The sequence below is a fragment of the Solea solea genome, chromosome 18, assembly GCF_958295425.1.
Source record: "Solea solea chromosome 18, fSolSol10.1, whole genome shotgun sequence".
Taxonomy (NCBI): domain Eukaryota; kingdom Metazoa; phylum Chordata; class Actinopteri; order Pleuronectiformes; family Soleidae; genus Solea; species Solea solea.
This window is the reverse complement of record NC_081151.1, coordinates 9,410,200-9,431,264: the sequence shown is the minus strand read 5'-3', so window position 1 is coordinate 9,431,264 and position 21,065 is coordinate 9,410,200. Positions and strand designations below refer to the sequence as shown.

The window sequence follows — 21,065 nt, the reverse complement described above, 5'->3', positions numbered from 1 at the left end:
GGGGAAGATAACACTGTGCAGAAATGATGCATCGCTGGCAAAAATGATGAAGACAAAAGAAGACATTTGCATGTCTATCTGTGTCGTGCATAATCCTACCAATGCTGATCGGAGCCTAAGCTGATTAAAAAATAAAATCCACATCCATTGCAGAGACACTGGCTCAAAACCAGTTTAAACTTTTAAATGTGTTTTTGACCAGAGGAAATTGTTTTCTGGATTCATTTGTGCACTATACTGTGATGACATCATGGGAGGACATTTCCAGCATAAGAAACATTTTTCACCTTTCCAAAACACCACTTCAGATTGTTTTGGGGTTTTTTTTTTCCCCCTCAGTCCCTCAGACCAGCAAAATCTGTCCCTTTTTTTCTTCAACATTTCCACATAAGTAGAAAACATTTACAGCAGTGTTTCTCAATCCTGGTCCTCGAGGAGCCCTGCTCTGCATGTTTGAGTTGTTTCCCCAGGATTGAGAAATTTGAGTGCTTTACAGGAGACGCTGGTTTTTCCGCAGAGAAGAGAACATCTTGCCTTCTGAGTTTAAGATACTAAAAACTGATTATCCTTCAGTGGGAAAACACAGGCTTTTAACATACTGTTGTCTGCCTCTCTCAAGCCAGCGGGTCCATGCGTGCTCTCTGGGGGTTTCGGAAGATGTTTTAGGAAACTTAAGAGATCACCAAGTGAAGCAGAATTCAGTAACTGAGGGTAACTAGAGTTCAGCCCTTTATGTCCATATTTATGATGAGCCTTTGACATCACGCAGATACACGACTTACATAACTAATGTAGAAGTATTTTTATATTTCACGGACTGGCAGAAGCAAAAAAAATGAAGTATTTAATTGCAAACCACGCAGAGCTGAAGCTTCCACTTTCAAAGCATTAATCTTGCTGCGCTCTGAAAGTACTTTCAACTCCAAGCCTGTGTTTCTGCGATGAGGAAGTCAAGTCAAAAGTCTATTTTCAGGACTTTGGACTAAATTAAAATCAAAATGCAAAAGTTTCTAATTTGCATTACATCTTCAGAGTGTTTGCCTCCCCCTGGCTCTCCTCTGTCTCCCTCCATCACCTCCACACCTTCGCTCACCTCGCTACCACACATCAGTAACAATCTCATTTACCGCCCCATTAATTGCTGAAATCCCAGACAATGCTGAGGTGTGTGTGTGTGTGTGTGCGTGCGTGCGTGCATGCGTACACGTGTGTGTATGTGCACGTGTGTGTGTGTTGAGGAAGCTGAGGTTACAAAAGATACCCAGGATATATCACTGACAGTAAACCTCCATGCTGTAAAACCCACTCCAGGGCCTTGCTGAAGAACCTGACAACATAGACACTGATCCTGCATGTACAAAATATTATCGGCCCTCACTCTTTCCATTAAGTATATTGATGAGAAGAATTCAGGTAGAAACCATTATCACTCATCAATTCTCATTATAAAATCTCTATGAGCCACAAAGCAGCAGTCAGCAGATGAAGAAGAGCGGACAACGATTTTTTTTTTTTTAGAAATGTGAGATTGATGAAATGTGGATTGATCAATCTCACACAGTTTTATGTTTTCTACATGTAGTTAATACTCTCCTCTCTGCATGGAGAAGCACTGGCCCACAGGTATGTGTGTGTGTGTGTGGTGCCTGGTCTTAAATCTGCATTCTCTGCTCCCGCATCTATCCCATAATAACACATACACACAGTTGGCAGGACTTTCTTTTTTTAATTATTGATCAATACTCAACCTTTCAGCCTAACTGCCCATTTATCATAAAGTAAATCAAGAGTTAAAAGGACAGAAATCATGGAGGAAAAGGAAGAAGGAAGCAGTAATGGAATAGTATGGATGCCAACTGCCATAAAAAATAAAAATAAAAAAAGCAAAGAAGAATAAATTGTCTGAGACACTTGTTCACTTCCTGGACTTGAACAATCACAATACATTTCAGAGAGAGCAATTGCTCTCATTGGCTGCTCTACGAAATCTACTTTATATACAGGTCGACTCATTTAAAACATTGCTGTTCTACTGCCTACCCTGCCAAAGAAAACAAAACAACTCAACAAAAGGAGAGGGTCTCAAAGAGTCAGGCAATAAAACTTGTTTGTACTGCACATTGTTTCAAAATTGGAGTGGTTGGCACAAAATGATGACCCAAAAAAAGGAGTGACTTTGAATCAACGGAGTCTTTAAACAAAAATAAAAGAGGCAAAATCAAGCAGCAAAAGAAGGTAATAAACAGGGTAAATACCTGACAGCACGAGGCACAGGAACAGGAACCAGAACCAGAACCAGAACCAGAAACACTGCAGAAACACATGGTACCAAACAGGATGAACCCACAGAGGTTGTGATTGAACACAGGTGAAACTGATAATCTCATTAGCGCAGGACAGGAAGTCAAACTAAACAAGATATGCATACTAATAAATATTACAAAATAAAACAGGAAACAAACAAGGCACAAGAAAAAGAGAAACATATGGATAAAAACTTGGGGTTTAATAAAACAGAAACATAACCATTACAACAAAGAGTTTAAACCAGGGGTCTCAAACTGGCGGCCTGGGGGCCACATGTGGCCCTCCAAACGATTTCATGTGGCCCTCCAAACAATATCAAGTTGTAACGAGTCATTTCTATATATTTTTATTTTGAAATTAATAGATTATTTTTGCATCATAAATGTTTTTTTTATTGTTGCATATTAAAACAAGCACTTTATTTGTAAAGCACAAAACAAACACAGTGGACCAAAGTGCTGTACAGAATAATGGATAAAAGACAGAAAAGCTCACACGAGGCAAGAGTACATATGAAAAAAGGAATTAATACGGCATATTGATATGTAATTTTGAGCTCATAACGTCCACCGCAACTGTTGCTTTTCCCAAAAAAGTTAGGCTTTTTTTTTTTTACTTGACTGGCCCCCGACTGACCAGACGAGACAGTCATTGGCCCACAGGTCATTTGAGTTTGAGACCCCTGGTTTAAACATCCAACAAAAATGCATGAAACAAGTGCCCATCTGATAAAAGGAGGTCAGGGCGGAGCAGCAAGATACACACAGATAAAACGTAGTAATCAACTATTTTTTCACCGTTAGACTTTCTAAGGACCAACTTGGATCACAGCAATGGACTAAACCAAAATCTCTCTACCATATTAGCAGAGGACTTGAGGAGTTTGCACATTTACCTTCATCAGCATCCCATTTCTCCTCAAAAGTGTGTGCGGTAGGGCATGACAACACCACACACACTCAGATGTGTTACCCTTATTTGTTGCAACATTGATCCAAGCATCAGGATGTTGCCGTTTCACCAGCGGAGGGAAATTTCACACCAAAGTGCTTAAGTCCTGCTGATTCGCCCTAAGCTTTGCTATTATTTGTGGTAATGCTTTGAGAAGATTTGTTGTTTGCTGCCGTGCTTTGCCTTCACGAGCGTCACGGGACAGGATATTTCCATCCAAATATATCGGCTCCACGAAGAGGCAAAAAAGAGAGGAGTGTGTCGCACACAAAACAGTTGTAAGTAAATTTGTCATCACGCATGTCTTGTCACTGCCATGTGACAAGCGTTGAAGTTATATGCATTAACAATTTGAACAGCTGTGCTTAATAAAGTGGTCAGTGTACCATAAAGTACCTTTATATTCTTTGTTTTGTAATAAAGTAAAATAAAAAAAAAAGCCTCCTGCACACAGTTATTAGTCTACATTCACTCGTGCCGTCGACAGACATATGCCACTTATACTTCTGATGTGCGGTAACTTTAATGGGCATCTCTGCATGCAGGGCACATCATGTGGATACTTGGCCATGAAATGAAAGCATAATTACACCAGGGAAGTGCTTTTGTCTCTTCATTTTCTCTCATCTTCTCTATTCTGTGCTCCGTTGCTCTCAGGTGGCCCCGGTTCTTATGCGAACGCACTCATGGGCGGCCTCTTTCAATCTCTCCATCTTCTTCTCCAGTCTCTCTCTCTTTCTCTCTCTCACTCAAAAACACACACATAATCATTGTCACGGCAATGTTTGACGAGGAAGATGAAATAGAGAGAAAGGATCTGAGTCCCCAAAAAAGAAAAGGTCAAATGGATTGATGGTTCTGAAATATTCGCACAAGGATGCAAGGTTATGACATCTTATATCAGGCAGCGGGAGACATCAGCACCAGTTCCATCCGTGCAAGTGTTATATTACCAGTAAGTGGCAAGTGGTATCTGACATTCCAAGGCTTTTGCGAATTGTTCTCTTGGCAGTTGAAGTTGGTATTTCCCTCTCAGGTTTTAGTTTGAGATGAATAGGGATGTTTAAGTGGTGGCTCGGGACGCCGTCAAATCGTCCTTGAGTGTCATACAATGGACACAAAGCAGAGAAGAGGGGGCGAGGATGGTAGGCGGAAAGAGATAAGAGGGAGAGGGTTAACAAAGAGGCTGTCAGAGAGTGAAGCGCTTTGTCATTGTCTGGAGCATTTAATGAGCAAGAATTAAACAAAGGCAGCCCGTAATAACCTGAGAGCACTGTGTGTGTGTGTGTGTTTGCGTGCCGATACACAAACGCTTTGCTCCTGCACATGGACTAAGTTGATGAGGAATAACTGTTGTTTTAAAAATAGTTCCATATACTACGATAAGGGCTTTTGTGTTAACGTGTCACAGGAGGAAAAGCACAGGTGTAAACAATGAAATGAATCACTTGGATTCAAGCGCCATCTCATTAATGTTATCGGGAACACGCGCTTTTACTCACTGTCAGAATCAAAATGTCGCATAAATGCGTGGGGCGGGGAAATAACCTACATGCTTCACACGTTAAGCTCCACTAAATACACAACAGGTAAACACTAATAGACTGACTCACAACCACATTCAACACCTGAGTGTAGCATGTACGCACCGAGTGCTTCACTATTTAGCTCAAGGTTTCACACGAATGCTGGGAAGTTTGTCGGTGTAATCATGAAGCAAGGAAATCCATCCATCGTCTACCACTTTATCCTCCACATGAGGGTCATGGTGGGGACGCTGTGCCAGTCCCTGCTGACATAGGGCGATAGGGAGAACATGTAAACTCCATGAAGACTCTGCCAAGAAATCCAAACAAAGTGAAATTTTGACCTGGAGCTGGAGGAAAAGAGGAGGGAGACACAACTTTACATAACATGTATCCAACATTGTTGAGGAATTTCAAACAAAACCAGAAATGTCAAAGTCACCAAAGTCATTGGAAAACTGGAATAAATGTACTTCTCCAATAGTTTTTACTGCGTGTTTTCCAAAAAGACACACGTAAAACAGAATACACATGTTATACACATTAAATGGTTGAAAAAAAATTAAAATGGCCTAAATCAGGCCTTTGGTCTAACAGTTAAGTTATCCAGTTCTATGTTGTTCAGCCTAATTCTCCTCTGTAGTTGTGAAACAAGTGGATTTGCTATTCACTATGGCCAAATAACAATATATTATCCACTTGGGCATGTCCAGACCATATTATTTTTAAATGATTTGCAGAGATGCAACATCCCCCCCTCCCCCAAGATGAAGCACTTGGCAAAAGTGTCCGGGAAAAACCACCCACCTAACAGATAAAAACCTTAAATAGAAAGGCTTGGATGAACTGAGAGAGCTGCCTGAATTATATATGAGGAGGACTCTTGTAGGTGTTTGGTGCATAATGGGAAGTCCCAGAAAAAGCCTGAGCCAGACATAAGTTTGGGTAGTTTTAGGGAACCACAAACATTAAGAGCAAGGTCTATTTACATAAAGCCATTGCAGAGAAGCTATGACGGCAAAGATGGGTCACCAATACAGCTCATATGTATGTATGAATGTATAAAGAACCTGCCTTTACACTTACCAGCACTTATAATTCTAAAGTAATGCTAAAAGACCTTCTTTTAAGTCACTCATTCATTGTCTACCACTTAATCCTCCACATGAGGGAAGCAGGAAGCCAATCGCAGCTGAGACAGGGCTAAAGGAAGGATACAGCCTGGACAGGTCACCGGTCCATCACAGGGCCATCCTTTGTGACTGTAAGAGCAAATATGGACACAGTGAAATCCATAGCAAAGCCTGTACCCCCCAATAAACCATGCAAGAAGTCAACATACAAATCCTTATTTTAGACTTCAACAAATCCACTGATGTGGGTGGAAACAGGAAACAAATAAAAAAATGACCATAAAGCCATAAAAAGCACTGATGCATCATCAACATTGCAAGAGAAGAGAGTTCCTCTCTCTCTCTCTCTCTCTCTCGTGCTGATTCCATAATTGGAAAATTGAAATTATGAATAAACTGATATCAGTCCTCACCCAGAGGAAACACCATTGTCTGCCTTAGAATATAGAAAATAGCAGACAGAATAGCTTCTGTGCCGTGGTCTCTTAATAAACATAATCCCCCATGTTTTAATCTTGCAGCCTAGTAAAAAGGTTCGGCCACCCAGTTCCTATGCTTTCCAGCTGATTCCACTTAGATGCTTCCATTAAATAACAGTTTACTACAGTGGTTTACTAAAACAGGAGTGAGAGGAACAGAGTGCATTATGGAAGCTTCTCATCTCCAGAGGTTAATCTTCCATTTTCAGCCTAATTTACAGAGCGCCAGGAAACATGCATGCGAGCAGAATACAGAAGAGGGAGAGGAAAGGCGGCGAGGTAGCGTGTGATTACAGGGACAAAGGCAAGATTAGAGCGGAAGATGAGGTGCAGAGAGTAGAGGAAAAGAAAAAGAATGACACAAAGGGTTTAGTGGATTTACAGAGAAATCAGGGGAAAGGCCAGTGATCACCCGCAATGACCAGGCGGCACCTCTGCGTGTGGCACACACATTTCATTTGTCGTATATATACAGTAGATATGTGAGAAATGACTGGTGGTGTTCCAATCAGACCGCCTGTCACCGGGACATGTGAGTGAGCGAGCGAATATGAGGAAACGTACACAGACCAGCCTCCCACGCTGCAAGCATCAATCTCCAGCATCAGATTAAACTCGTCAAAATTAATCCACACCAATTTGGCAATATGCAGAGCACACGGCTGCGTATATGTAAATGATGGAGCAGCTGTCTCTGAGGTGGAGGGAAACTCTCAGCGGCTGTGTGGTCCAAAATGGCGACAGAGGTTCGCACTGTGCAGACTCTGATGAATCACAGGATCAGATGTTCATACTGTGTGAGACATGGAGGAGGAGGAGGAGGATCTCTGCGGAAGAGGGGGCATCGTAGAAAAGTCAAACGAGGCAGCGGTAATGTTGTGAATACGTTGAAATAGGTCAAACTGAGAGCAGCTGATTGTGAGGTCTTTAACGCAGCGAGGTGAGCTGCGTCCACGAGGCGATTGTGTCTGCTTTGAAACACACCAACCGGACAACTTCATCTGTCTGGATACACAGCACCTCCTAGAGGACGACACAAAGTAGGGACTCCCTGGACTTGAGAAGAAAGGGAGAGTGTGTGCGTGTGCGTTTGTGTGTGTGTAATGCCCAGCTGGCAGTGGTTAATGCCATCCCAGAGGCTTTTAATCCAGATTATCACGAGTATAAAGTCACCGAGTCTCCCGCTCAGTTGGGTCTAGCCACACACACACTTTCTCTATGTAGTTCTCTTTCTTTCTTTGTGTGTGTGTTCGTGTTATGTTGTGATTTCTCTTCCTAAGACGGTGTGAGTACTTCTGCATGAATGAAAAAAAGACTCTGCTTTTGTCTTTTCAGTTCACACCTGATCCATCCAGACCTCTCAATAAAAATATTTTTTTTGGTTGTTTTTTTTAAGAGTGAATCCCTCCCTTTTTGACTTCCACGCTTCGTTTTCAACGAGCTTAACACATGAATCCTTTCAGTTGACAAAGAGGTTTTCACCTTGAGTTGATCCTAAAGTTTGACAAGATGATGGGAGGACAGTGACGGTGGAAAGTGGACAGGCCCTGCCCTGTCCTGTCCTTCCTGGCCCAGTGAGGTCTTAGTTTTGATTGGATTGAGGTTGAGGATTTGTGTACTAAATTGAGATTACCACGCGATCCAGCATTTTTGAAAGCCACACAGCAGTGCAAGGCAGCGGGAGCGACACGACTCTAAATTAACATAGAGCTTCACACACAGGCTGGAAACCAGCACCTGTAAATACCAGAATGAAAACATTATAGATTTTTGTATGGGAAATGTGCAGAAACATTTAATGTGCAATGATCAGCTTGGAACTAAAGGCCAAAATGTTTCATTGCAGTTTCATTAGGCTTATAAAGTGATTGATCACCGCTAAAAAAAAAAAAAAAAAAATAATACTGCTGCCTTTCAGGGGAGAGCAGGAAGAGAAAACAGCAGTCAAACGTTGTTGTTAACAATAACTCTGAGACTTTCCTCTGGGGATTGTAGCGACTCATCCATTGTGCGAAAACAAGTCCGAGCTGCTCTGGCTTCAAAAGATGCGCGTCACGTGAACAAAAACATTTTTGCCCGTTTGTTGATGTTTTTCTTGGGAGGGAAAAGGCAACACCCCCTCGCGCTGTTCGTCATTTGCCTCAAATGAATATCATGTTTCTCCTTCTGCTGATGAAGATTATTGGATATGGCGCACATGTCTGATGTTCTTATCAGCTTTAAATGAAAAGTGCAGGAAGTAAATTACATCCTTGCTATTTACTTTACTGCTATTTTTATTGCTTATTTTATATGTTCTATGTAGCTGTAGTTCAGTTGTTGAATCGCATTACTTTCGCGGCTGCACCAAACTAATTCCCCCCACAGGGATGATTAAAGTTTAATTTTTTCTTAAAGCTAAAACTCCAGTACTCACACTTTCACTGCAGACTTTCACACACACACACACAGCTCCCACGTTCTTAGTCTGAAGAACCACATTTAACTGCCAGAATTCATCACAAGTCTGTGCACAATCTGTACTCGTACCGTTTCATTCTGATGGTCTGTTCTCTGTTTTCTCTCTCATTGTACTGTTCTGTTCTGTGACATTGTCCTCTAAAGACTCTCTACAGTTGTGATTAATCTGGTTAACCTGACCCCATTGTGGTATATCAAGTCTCAGGCTTAATGCTTTTTCAGAAATACAAACGGCACCGTGCATCTGGTGTCCTAATCTGTGATGTGAGTCCACTCAGTTGTGTGTGAGCGCGAGCGCCCCGGAAGATTAGTGCGCACAATTGAAAGCAAGGTTTGGTGAAAGGAGATATGTGACAGCTTTCTCATAAGCCACTGACATATATCCATGGTGTTTACAGTGGGGTCAACTGGCCGTCACCCCTCTCTCTTCTCCTCTCTCTTCCCCTTTCTTTATGCACAGAGGTACCAGTATTGGACCAACCCAGCTGCTCATTGATTTCCTGTCTGTGATGAAAGGGCTGAAGGGCCATTAGGGCCTGGTTCAGACAGACAGATGTACACAACTACACAGACAAAGTTAGGCCGTTTGATTTTCCACGACGTGCATCCAAACAAACTGTTAACTGAAGATGTTTGGCTCGCGTATTTGTTATCACACGTATTTGGATGCGTTTCCCCTTCGTGTGGCACCTCCCGACACACCTGGGAGATCATTACTACATTACTGCAGTACGATGAGAGGTGGAAACCCTGGATGTCAGCAAAAACAGGACCGCCAGCTGATGCCAAGTTGACTTTAACGCAGGGATATGCTCAAAATAAACTCGTTCAGACAGGTGTCATCCAATAAAATCACAGGATGTAACCCTTAGTGCTCTCACACAAATTCAATCCAATTTTTTCCTGTAGGTTGTGCTAAAAAAAGAAAGAATGCAAGACACTCTTCTTATAGCCTCTGTATATGTTTTAACATCGCAATGGGGGGAAAAAAGCAGCGTAAATGCTCTGCGTTCTAAGGCTTAAAGCAGATTTCCAATTGTTTAAGCTTCTTAAATGTGAGTATTTTCTTCATTTCTTTGCTCTGGATAACAAAGAAATCATTTGTTAATCATTTTAGTTTGTGGACAAAACAAGACATTTGAGAACATCATCATTTCCAGGTTTTTTGATATTTTATGGACCAAACGATTAATCGATTAATTGAGAACATAATTGTTAGTTGCAGCTCGAAGATATACAAATACACAGTCACAATAGGCATAGTCCCACTACTGTGATGAGATTGGTCTTCAAGTGCAGCCTCAAAAGGATGCTTCCCCCCTAATTTGGGATGCAGCTATATTGTCAGGAGACAAGGCCAAATGAGGACAGACGGAGTATAACAAGGAAGCAAGAGCACACACAGAAAAAATTGAATTTTTTTATATAAATACAGCACATGCAGTATTGGTCACTGCACTTGTATTCTCTTGAGATACTTTCTCTCCCTCCCTCTCTCTCTCTCTCGCTCTCCCTCTCTCCATCTCTCTGAAGGACATTTGGCTGATTGATGTTGGTCCAAGTATTTGTTAAGAGGCTCCAGGTGGAAAGCTGTTATCATCTGTAGGCCACAAGATTACCTCCAGCAGCTTTCAGCCTCTACCAACTTTTCCCTCCTAAATCCTCCCATTCACAAGCTGCTCCCAAGACACACACACACACTTGCATGCATACATAGATACAGATGGCCACATACACCCACAGTAACATTTTTATATATTATATCTGTTTACACAGTGACAACACATTTCATAATTTTCTTTTGTCTGTCGCTGTCTTCCTCTGTTTCATCTCCACCTTTCAAGTTACAGCGTTAAGTCAACACTGCCAGTGTAGAGTGTTGACTCAAAAAAAAAGCACATTTCGGCTCTATATTCTCCTCCACATATTGACCCGTAAATTCAATCTGGCTCACCCGTGTCTGTCACGTTACCTTATCTTCAACCCTTTGAACAGTTAAAACGCTATTTTCTGTGTAGCTCTTTGAGGTACGCTCCGTGACAGATGTGACACCTGATAATAAGAGGAAGTCAACACCTTTCAGGAGTTTAGCAGCAATCACAGAGAGTTGATTTCATATTCATACTTTACACCTCCAGGGTGCTTTTGACAGGACTGTCAGGGCAGGAAAAACACATTTGTCTATTATCCCAAAAAGCAATGCATCTGTGATATATACAGTGTACAGTATATACAGTGTAATGTAACACAGTACATGTACTTTTGATACTGTACTTAAGTACAAAATTCATGCATCTGGTCTTCGCCAGCTCAGTGTCTTTGTATCTGCAGGGCTTCTGAGGGCCACTACAGTGTGTGTGGACCAGAGACCTTCTAGTTTCCTCACTGAAGTCAAGTCAGGAGGTAGGAATATACTGAATGGCCACCAGGGGGCGACTGCTAGTTGCAAAAAGAACTGTCAGAATGGAAGTTAATTTTCCTGAGGAGTTAACCCTTAGAACACAGAGCATTTCAGCTGCTTTTTTCCATTACTATGGTTAAACATACAGAATATACTATATATATATAATATAAAGGCTATGAGAATGTGCAATATAGAGTGTCTTATATCCTTTTTTTTTCAGCACAACCACGACAATCTGATGAAGAAAAGAAAATTCACCAACTTTATAAACACACCTGAGCAAAAAGTACTCAAAATGTTTAAAATCGGATTTAATTTGTGAGATGTGGAAATACGTCAAAGTTCAAAGTTCACCTGGCTTGATTTTATGAACAAAAAGAAAAAGAAAAACGGTCTATTTTTGTGACTTCTGCGCTGCAATTATTGCTACTTTATAGCACGACCAAAAATGTGACATAAAGTGAATCATAACTTTGACTCAACAACATGTAAGAAGATTGAAATAACAATTTCTGTAAAGCCTGAGTAAGTGACCTATAAACACACACACGGTAAATTACCATTACTAAATCTGTGCTGTATGAGTACTAAGGGTTAATGCTCTCAATCGCTAGTTTCAGGTATTTTCCAATAGAACACAATGTCAATTTTGTAAATTATGTTCGCATTTAGAGGAAAATAAGGGATTACGTACGACACATATCAGTGGACACCAGTGTGACTGACAGCTGGTGTCAACCAATAGCTTCTGTGGATTCAGGCAAATTACGAATCTCAAGGTCTTAATCTCAAAAGGCTGCATACAGCCTAAAACTTTGTTACCATGCAGAGCGTATGCATCGACTTGACATGCTCCAGGTGAGACAGCAAGACAGCAAGACCAAAGCAGACGATCATATTAGAGAGGCTTTAAGATGGCAACATGGCCAACTTCACGATGATTTCGTCATTGGAATTTTCCAACGAGCCGTGTCTGAGCACGGTCTCTCAACACTGCAAACATATAAAAGGAGTGGAAACTCATGATGCTCTGATGAAGCTTCTGCAGATGGTCTCATTCTGGGAGGTTACACCCTGCTGGACCACATCTGTCAAAGGAGGCAGTCCCTGAAATGGGACACAGCATCTGTAGCTATGTGTCCTGCTCGCTCTCATTTGCATGTTCTCCACTCCTTCGCCCTCCATCGCTCCGTGGCACTTTGGGGTCAGCTTTCGATCACGTAAAGAGGCAGCGGACGCAGAAGTTGGAGGAAGACCGAAACACATGGAGGCAACAGACATGAGTAGGGGAAAATAACAAAAGGAGGGAGACGTGGGAGACAGAGGGAGACAGAAAATGGAATGGATGATGAGAGGAGGAGAGACATACGGACGGACACAGTCCAACAGACGGAGAGCTATGGGAACATTTGGAGGATACATGAGGCAGTTATGAACCTATTTGGTTTCTTCTACAGGAGCGCCCGAGTGTCACTAATGGCAAAGTAGGGGCTGGTAAACACATTTCTGTGATGGCACGACACTGCCGGAAAACAAATTAAACTCTCTTCTCAAATTTCACACCCTCTCAACCCTTTTCTCTCTATCTCCTTCAATTAGTCATTTCTCACCCCCCTGGTTTTCCATCTCTAGCGCTCAGACTTCCTCAGCTCGGCCAGTCCTCCCTCCTTCAACCAAACCTTCTTTGTCGCCGCTGTCTTTCTCCCGCTTTCCGCTCATCCATCCGTCAGCTCGACCTCATTCTCTCCTCATTTACACCGCGCATACCTAAAAATGAAAAACAGGGCCATATGTGTGGTGACAGCCAACAGAATTGTGCTCCTGATGTTCCCACTGAGGCAGTAAAGTGGCTCACTGCAGGCCGCGCCCACTTCTTCCATGCCCAGGACATGGGGACAGTTGGCAGGCAGTGTGGCACTGAACAACATGATGGCTGCTTTCTGGCAGAGGGTACTGAGAGGAGACCGGGAGTGTAATGAAGCTTCTGGGTCCTTGTGTAGACTCGTAATGCTTGTACAGTGGCTGCAGTCTGAGTTGCGGGTACAGAACAGGACGAGGGGTGCGCGAGCTCCAAAGTTATCTAACAAGCTGTGCGTTCTGATAGTTGAAGATACACAAAGAAAAATTAAGCACTCGTGATGTCGTATAACCTTTTCCTTTCTGCACAAAGAACCATTTCTTCACTTAAATCATTCTTAAAACACTTATTCCTCTCTGACCTTCTCTTCAGGAGAGATTTACACGCACATAATGTGTCACATCGCTTCACACCCACTGCCTGTTGTCCTTCAATTTATCGATTTAAGAGTTATGTGTCCTTTCTATCCTTTGAAGGGGGCCAGAGCACAGATGAGGCCTTTCAGTCCATTTCATGCGGCCCGCCACTTAAATGCTTGTTTTTGAATATTTAAAGATTCATTTAGCATGATATTATGTCATTTTTGTTGTGAAATATATATTTTTTTTACTGATCAGAAGAAGCCCCTTTCTTTTGAAATGATGTAAAATATTGTCACAATTATTGCCATATCATGATGGAACATAATCCATAACACCGCCCCTACTATTTACCCAAATTTTTTCTTCATTGGTCTGTAGGGCTAAAAATGACTAAATAAATCGTCAACTATTTTGATCACCAATTAATGAATTAGTTTCAGTGTTTTTTTTAAAGATTTAAAACATCTTTTCAGATTTTTCAGCCTCTTAAATGTGAATATTTCTGGTTTAATTTGCTTCATAAAACAAAGAAATCACTAAAACTTTGGTTTGTGGACAAAACAAGACATTTAAGGACATCATCATTTCGAGATTCGGGAAACAATGATCAACACTTTCTGACATTTTATGGACTGAGTCGAGAAAATAATTGACAGATTCATCCATTATGATGAAAATAATTGTTAGCTGCAGCCTGACTTGACTGGCCCCTCCTTACATGTGGCCCCCAGGTCATTTGACTTTGAGAGCCCTGCTCTAAAGCACTGATATCCCATGATGATCCCCTTCATGCTCAACAAAAGAATCCAGAAGAAAAAGCAACTAGTGGCTGAGTTCATCACTATGTTGTTATACAGAAAACCTACTGTAGTTTTGTTTTGACACCCTATCACAGTAATTCTCACACAGCCACCATTAGCTCCCTTTCAATCCCTGCCTCGCATCCTCACGTCACACCCCCCCGCTCATTTTTGTTTGCACCGAAGGTGTCAGAAGAGTGTGTTTAACACTTCCAGCGAACGCTCCGTGTTTGTGTGTAAGCTACTATTTAGTGAGGTGACACTTTGGATCGACCATGTGCTACTACAGAGGCTGGTGCTGGTGGGTGAGGGGTCGCACGGGTCACTAAGTCACTAACTACTGCCGAGGGAAAAACCAGTGAGGGGTTGCTGATGTTTACAGGGGTCCACACACACACACACACACACACACACACACACACACACACCTCTACTGAGCTGACAGTGTATATGTGTGTATGCATGCCTGTGTGTGTGTGCGTACTAACCTCTTCCTGGACTTTAATTCTTCCGAGGAACATTAGTAACAGAGCAGAACACTTCCATCTGCCACCGCGCCGTCCTTCGACTCCTGTTCTTTCTCTCTCCCCTTGTTTAATCATCTCTAAGTCGCTTCTCTTCCCTCCACGTATCTGTATCCAGTCTGTGACACCTATTTATTCCACCTTTTTATTTGCTTTTTCTTTGTTCCTGGAAAAGAAAAGAAAAAAAAAAAAAAGAGTGCAGTCACTTCAAATTCATTTTTTTTCCATTTCCTCATCCTGTCATTCTCACCACCTGTTCTTCTCAATGCCTCTCCATGAACTGCCTCTCTAGTTGTCCCGTTTAATGAACTTTATTTATTTATTTATGGTCACATTTTAAACTTCATTATGGACAGAATACATTTTGGCTGAATTACACCACTGGTGAGACTGCACGTATCACGCTCACACACACACACTTACCCCTGTCTACAGTGTGGGGAATAGTAAAACCCAAAAACAATGAATGTTATCACAACAGCCAGTGAATTCACAGAGATAAGAAATTCATTAGGCGCCCCCGCTTACTAATGACATGCAAAGAGATGAAATTATGGCAAGGACAAAGGGTGTAAGAGAAGGTTAGAGGAGGAAGGAGAGAAAAATGTGAAATGAGAAAATAAAAATGATGCGGGGGCAACAAAAAAACAACAAAAAAACGTTCCCCAGGATGCAACAACATATCATAGCATGGCAGCCGAGATGGCTTGTGACCTATGTGAGTCAAACAATTAAACGAGGTTTCACTCACTTGACAACGCTGTCTTTCTTTTTCTTTCCTCTCACTCACAAACGGAGCCACAGGGAAATCACAGGGCCATATGTGTGTGTTGGTTAGAAGTCAAAGATCTCGCGCTTTCATTTACACTTTCTTCCCGTCTGCGTGTAACTTTCCATCAATAAAAGAATAATTTTACATGTTATGTAATGTATTCATACTGAGCAGTATCTTCCTGTGGCCATTTTACCTTTAAATCACGCTGCGTCTCCGTTGCCACGAGATGCAAGACTCGGACGACCAATTAAAAGGGTCCAGATGGAGAAGGCCTGACAGCAGGAGGAGGCTTTTATTTTTTCCCCTCATACAAAACGCACAATCTTCATAAGTGGACTAATCTTGACTTGATTAAGAAAAATAAGGAACTAAGTGCGTTCCATACGCAATATGTCTTTTGTCTTTCAAATATGGAACAAATCCTTATTTTACAGAACGGTTGGCAACACTGTGTCTGGATAACTATGTCTGCCATTACTGTGCAGTGCACTTTGTCCAACAAAGAACATTAATAAATGGGGAGAACAACCTTGACTGAGAGCTCTATTCAGGCTGTGTTGTGTTTGTGGTCAATGTTAAACATGATTTGATTGGCGAGCACCTGTGCTGGGATATTTGCTTTCGATCAGCCACCGCCTGAGCTGATGTTTGGAAAGTGGAACATTTCTCAACTTCTGCCGTTCACGACGCAATCACAGCAAAGCGATGAACCCACAGACTTCACACGCACATCAAATACTAACCCCAACCTCTTCCGAACTATACAACAAGGCTTTTAGTCCCCATAATATGACTGTGCAAACAGACAAAGGGCCCCACAACATGAGTAATACCTGGAACACACACACACACACACGGACATCGACCATCTGGTCCTCGTCCTGACCCATGTTTAGCCCCCCTCCCCCCCCTCGGCCGTTCACTGGATTACACTTTCAGTATTTACATCTTGCAAATCCAGTCGGCAGTCTGTGATAGGGGCCATCTGTAATCTGAAGGTTATATTTGTGGAGTGTGTGTGTGTGTGCTTGTGCGTGCGTGCGTGTGTGTGTATCGGCCTGTAATTTGTCCCTGCTCAGCGTCAGGGACGGTATCGCTGTCTGCAACATCTGTTCAACACAGGACCTGTACAGCAGAACCCGAGCACATCCTCTGCAGAGTACAGCACAGCGATGATGCAGTCACACACATGCACATGTATGCACACAGGTAAGCATGCACACATACTACATGCAATCACACAAAACAATGAGCATGCACACAGTATAAACACTTCAAAGTCGTATCTTTTTTTGTTGTTAATATATTGTTATCACTCATCTACCAGCCATATTTTTTCTGATTTTATTCAGGATAATTGTTCCATTTTTATATTATTATTATTTACTTTTCAATGTTTAGAATGATCATCCAGAGCCAGACGAAATTATTCAACCGTGGCACTCAGCATGATAAGTATGTCGAGCCTGACGTTTATTGGTAAGACTGGACGAGTGCATGCGGGAAATAATGGATTGCTTTAAATCAGCTCCTCCACAGCTGCAGATTGTGGCGCTTTTCCACTGTACGGTGCGGCATGGCACGGCAGGGCCATGATGTCGTTTTATACACACAAACTAGTGACGAGTGACTTGTAAAGCAGTTGTTTTCGGTGTACTGAATCATTAGAATCAGTTCATTAAGAAGATTAGTTGTCATAGGGCTGTGCTGTGATGGACGACTTCATCAGCGATGTCGCTAAATACATCAGACTCCTCTGTTAAATGATGAGATTTTAGACATTTCCTTTGCTAAATGTCGGAGGTTAACACATGTTTTCATTTTTAAATCTTTTTAACTGATCTACAGTTCGTCATTGTTCGGTTTGACTCCTGTGTCGGACGTCGCGCTCATGACTCTGCCAGTGACGACACTCTCTGACCAATCAGTGGCTGGCAGTCTGTCGACGTCACATTTTAGTATGGGCTCAGATCGTTTGGAACCTCACCAGAGCAGGTACTAAAAAAAAGTACTTAAAAGTAATTAAAAATACACCTTTCTTTTCAGGATGTTACGTCATTGTGAATTTAACTGAATAGGTTTTTCTGCACACATGTCATGCGGGTGTGCACATGTGTGCATGGTCAGCCACGTTTAGGTTTGAATCGCCTCCATTCCACCACAGCAAGCGAAAAAGGCTCTGAGGCTTAATGTGGCGTTTAAATTTCCCAGTATTTCTCACCAGTGTTGACAACAGCCCAAATGGGATCCATGCAGAGAAGAAGAAGAAAAAAAAAAGTCTGAAATGAATTTGCAGCTCCCCCGTTGGGGGATGGATGTGCCGAAGATGAAGTGATGATCATCTCTCTTCTCTGCTAAAATGAAATATGATGGTGAGGGAGCTCAGTGCCATTTCCTGCCTGGCACAGGAAGCGCCCATCTGGAGTTGAGTGCTGTCTGTCCTCTGTTGTTGTGTTGCGCGGTGTTGTAATAGCTCCTGTCACTGCTGTTGCCGTTCACAGCACGGTTATTATTTCTGAGGCGTCCATCAGGACAGGTCAGTTGTGGGGGTGGGGGGGTTAATATTTGTAGTTTAACACGGGCGTGCACTGCAGCAGGGAGCTGCAGGAAATGGACAATAAAAGCAAATAAGTGAGGAGTTTATCATTTTAACTGGGATGGCGGGAATAATTGAGTGTATAGGAGGAAGAGCAGTGAGACGCACACTGGCAGATGCCTGTACAACTGTCACATCCTTCCCGCCAGAGAAGCAGAAGGAAGCCACTCGTCATCACCGTGACAACCAACGCGTGACAAGACGAGGGAGGAAACTTATCCATCAAAAAATGATGCAGGGATGAGTACACTCCTTCACGTCTTTCTCTGCCCCCACACACACACACACACACACAATGGCTTCATGTTTCATTAGGGTCATCAAAGATAACTGTCTCCAAGAGGAAATCTCTCACTGAGTTGCATGCTTTCTCTCCTCTCAGTGACATAGTAATGTATTTTACTCATAATGAAGTGTGTGTAAAACCCACCCACCACCCCACCCCACCCCACACACACACACACACACACACACACACCCCCCCACTGGGCTAATTTTCAAAGCACACGAACAAAACTGAAAAGCGTGAGAGAGTACGGAGCACAGCAATTCAAGTGTGAACTCAAAAAAACCACAAAAAAGGAAATACCCCAGAGGTACAGACTGTCACACTGCCATTTTACTGGAGGCTAAATCTGATTGAAGTGAACCTATAATCCAGAATAAAGGAACAGATTTTTATCACACAAACAAAACTACGTATAAAACTGTCATTTAAATTGAAAATACACAACATATCCCTGCTGTGAAATAACCGTTTTAATCTCCCAGCACACTGATGGATTTCTCTATAACTACACACTCAGTATCAAGCGGCTACATCTCAGGCTGATGGTCAGGAATCACCGGGGGATTTTGAAAGAGGACAAATGGAAAGCTGCTGAGGATTGATGCTGGACCTGGGTAATATTGTTGCTACTGTTAATGAGTTGTGAGCACCACCCAGTGGTTGATTGTTTCTTCACACTGGGTCTGTTTGTACTAAGAAACAACGGAAAATCAATCTTTAAATGTGTGACGATGGATTTGTTTTTTTTTTTTCAAAGCTACAGGTGTGTGATTTCTAGCTTTAATCTTTACACTATAGCTATTCATTCATTCATTCATTCATCTGTATTCTGCTGTTTAATGGCACACTCAACATGTCAGCTATTGTGGACCAAGAGGCAGGTTTTCCATTCAGGAGTTGGTAGAGACTGAACAAAGAGAGAGGCCACAGAAATTCCTTAGTTACCGATTTTTAAATCATATTTTAGTTTTATACTATACGGTGTAATTATTTTTGCTTTTGTACAATAACAGCTATAATATTGGTATTGTTTATCAAATTGTTGCAAACCTGAAATTAAGTGAAAAGCAGTGTGAATTTTGAAATACAGACATGTATGTACATCTTTTCACGTTTTATGTACAGGCTTTGCTCGGCACACACATCACAGCGAGGGAACCAGTAACTTAGTATTTGTCTCTACACCAGGGGTTTCAAACTCAAAATGACCTGGGGGTCAGTGAACTTCTCGTCGGGTCAAGAGGGTCCAAAAGTGAAAAAAGTCCAAAAGTTTGGGGGGGAAAAGTACTGTTTAGTATTTAGAAATTAAAATCATGTCCTGATAATTCATCATGACATTGCAATGAAATACTTTTAATTTATAACGTTCACAATAACAACAAAAAAACATATTAATGCTGCAAAATTAATCTGTAAATAAGAAAAACAGACAGAAATAAAACTCATCAAAACAACTAATTAAACACTAGCCAAGCTTATATATATTTAAATGTTGAATTTAACAATGTGATAAATATAACCTAATGTATTATTATTATTGTTATTATTTTAAATAAATAAGTGTAGGGCCACAGGACATCGACTGGGGGGCCGCATGTGGCCCGAGGGTTTGAAGCATGGACGGTTTGAAGCCCCTGATCTACACATTAGCTTTAGCTGCTAACTTAGCTAATTCACAGCACACAACAAAAGCATCACAAACAAACACAAAGGGGACAAACGTCCAACGTCCCTGAATTGTTGACAGCCCTGTTATCCTCTGACTACACCAGTGTCTGTTAATTCATGTTTAATACGTTCTTACCTGTAAAATACGGACGTTTTTAGGTTTATGAACAGGGTTAGCTTCGCTCCGCTAAACATGCTCATTTTGAAGCAGACTCCCTCTGGTGGTGTAACAGCAAAATGCCACCTCCTCAGTCCTCTTGTAAAGCGCGTGGGGCGAAGACAATCCTGAAAACGACACATTTTAAACACTCAATATTTAATAAAATAAGTATTATAATTAAATAAATAAATGGAATTACCTTTTTGTATGGGGGTGACCTTTTTTTTATGGCCCTGTAAAAATCAGTCTTCCTTGTCCACCACTGGGTCACAAAAGATGTTCTTGGATGAACTATTGGATGAATGCTGCCCTCTAGAGGTCAGCAAAGATAACACTCCCAGAGGAGAGCAATTACCTCATTTGCAGTTTATTCAAGTAGGAAATAGCAAATGTGAATTTAGGGATAGTATTAAGGATGCGACTTAAAAAATACTTTTCTTTCTGATTAATGTGTTGATTACTTTGTCACTTTTAACAAAATTATAATTTTTTTTAAATTTTAAAATTGTATTCACATTTAAGAAAATCAGTAATAATTGGTTACTTATTGATGAATTTTCTGTTTAAATCTTGACAAAGAATTTGTTCCACTACTTCTCTGTGTGTTGACTCGTGTGTGTGTGTGTGTGTGTGTGTGTGTCTCAGTCGTGTCTGTGGTGATTACCAAGGCCCCACTTTATACAGCAGTATGAACAGAATAATAAATGAGTAATGAATAATAGAATAATAATGAAGAATGATGACTTGGGGGGAGCGAAAGACACATTGCACAC

General features: G+C 41.7%; 1 long non-coding RNA gene across 1 annotated transcript; it reads right to left on the bottom strand.

The window, feature by feature from the left end:
- Positions 1-2,485: 2,485 nt before the first annotated feature.
- LOC131444308 (uncharacterized) lies at positions 2,486-20,568 on the bottom strand. The gene is made up of 6 exons (XR_009233712.1): positions 20,492-20,568; positions 20,269-20,417; positions 14,769-14,970; positions 12,871-13,027; positions 4,908-5,050; positions 2,486-4,354 (listed from the first exon to the last, which is right to left on the bottom strand). It is a non-coding gene; the product is annotated as an uncharacterized LOC131444308 (long non-coding RNA).
- Positions 20,569-21,065: the final 497 nt, after the last annotated feature.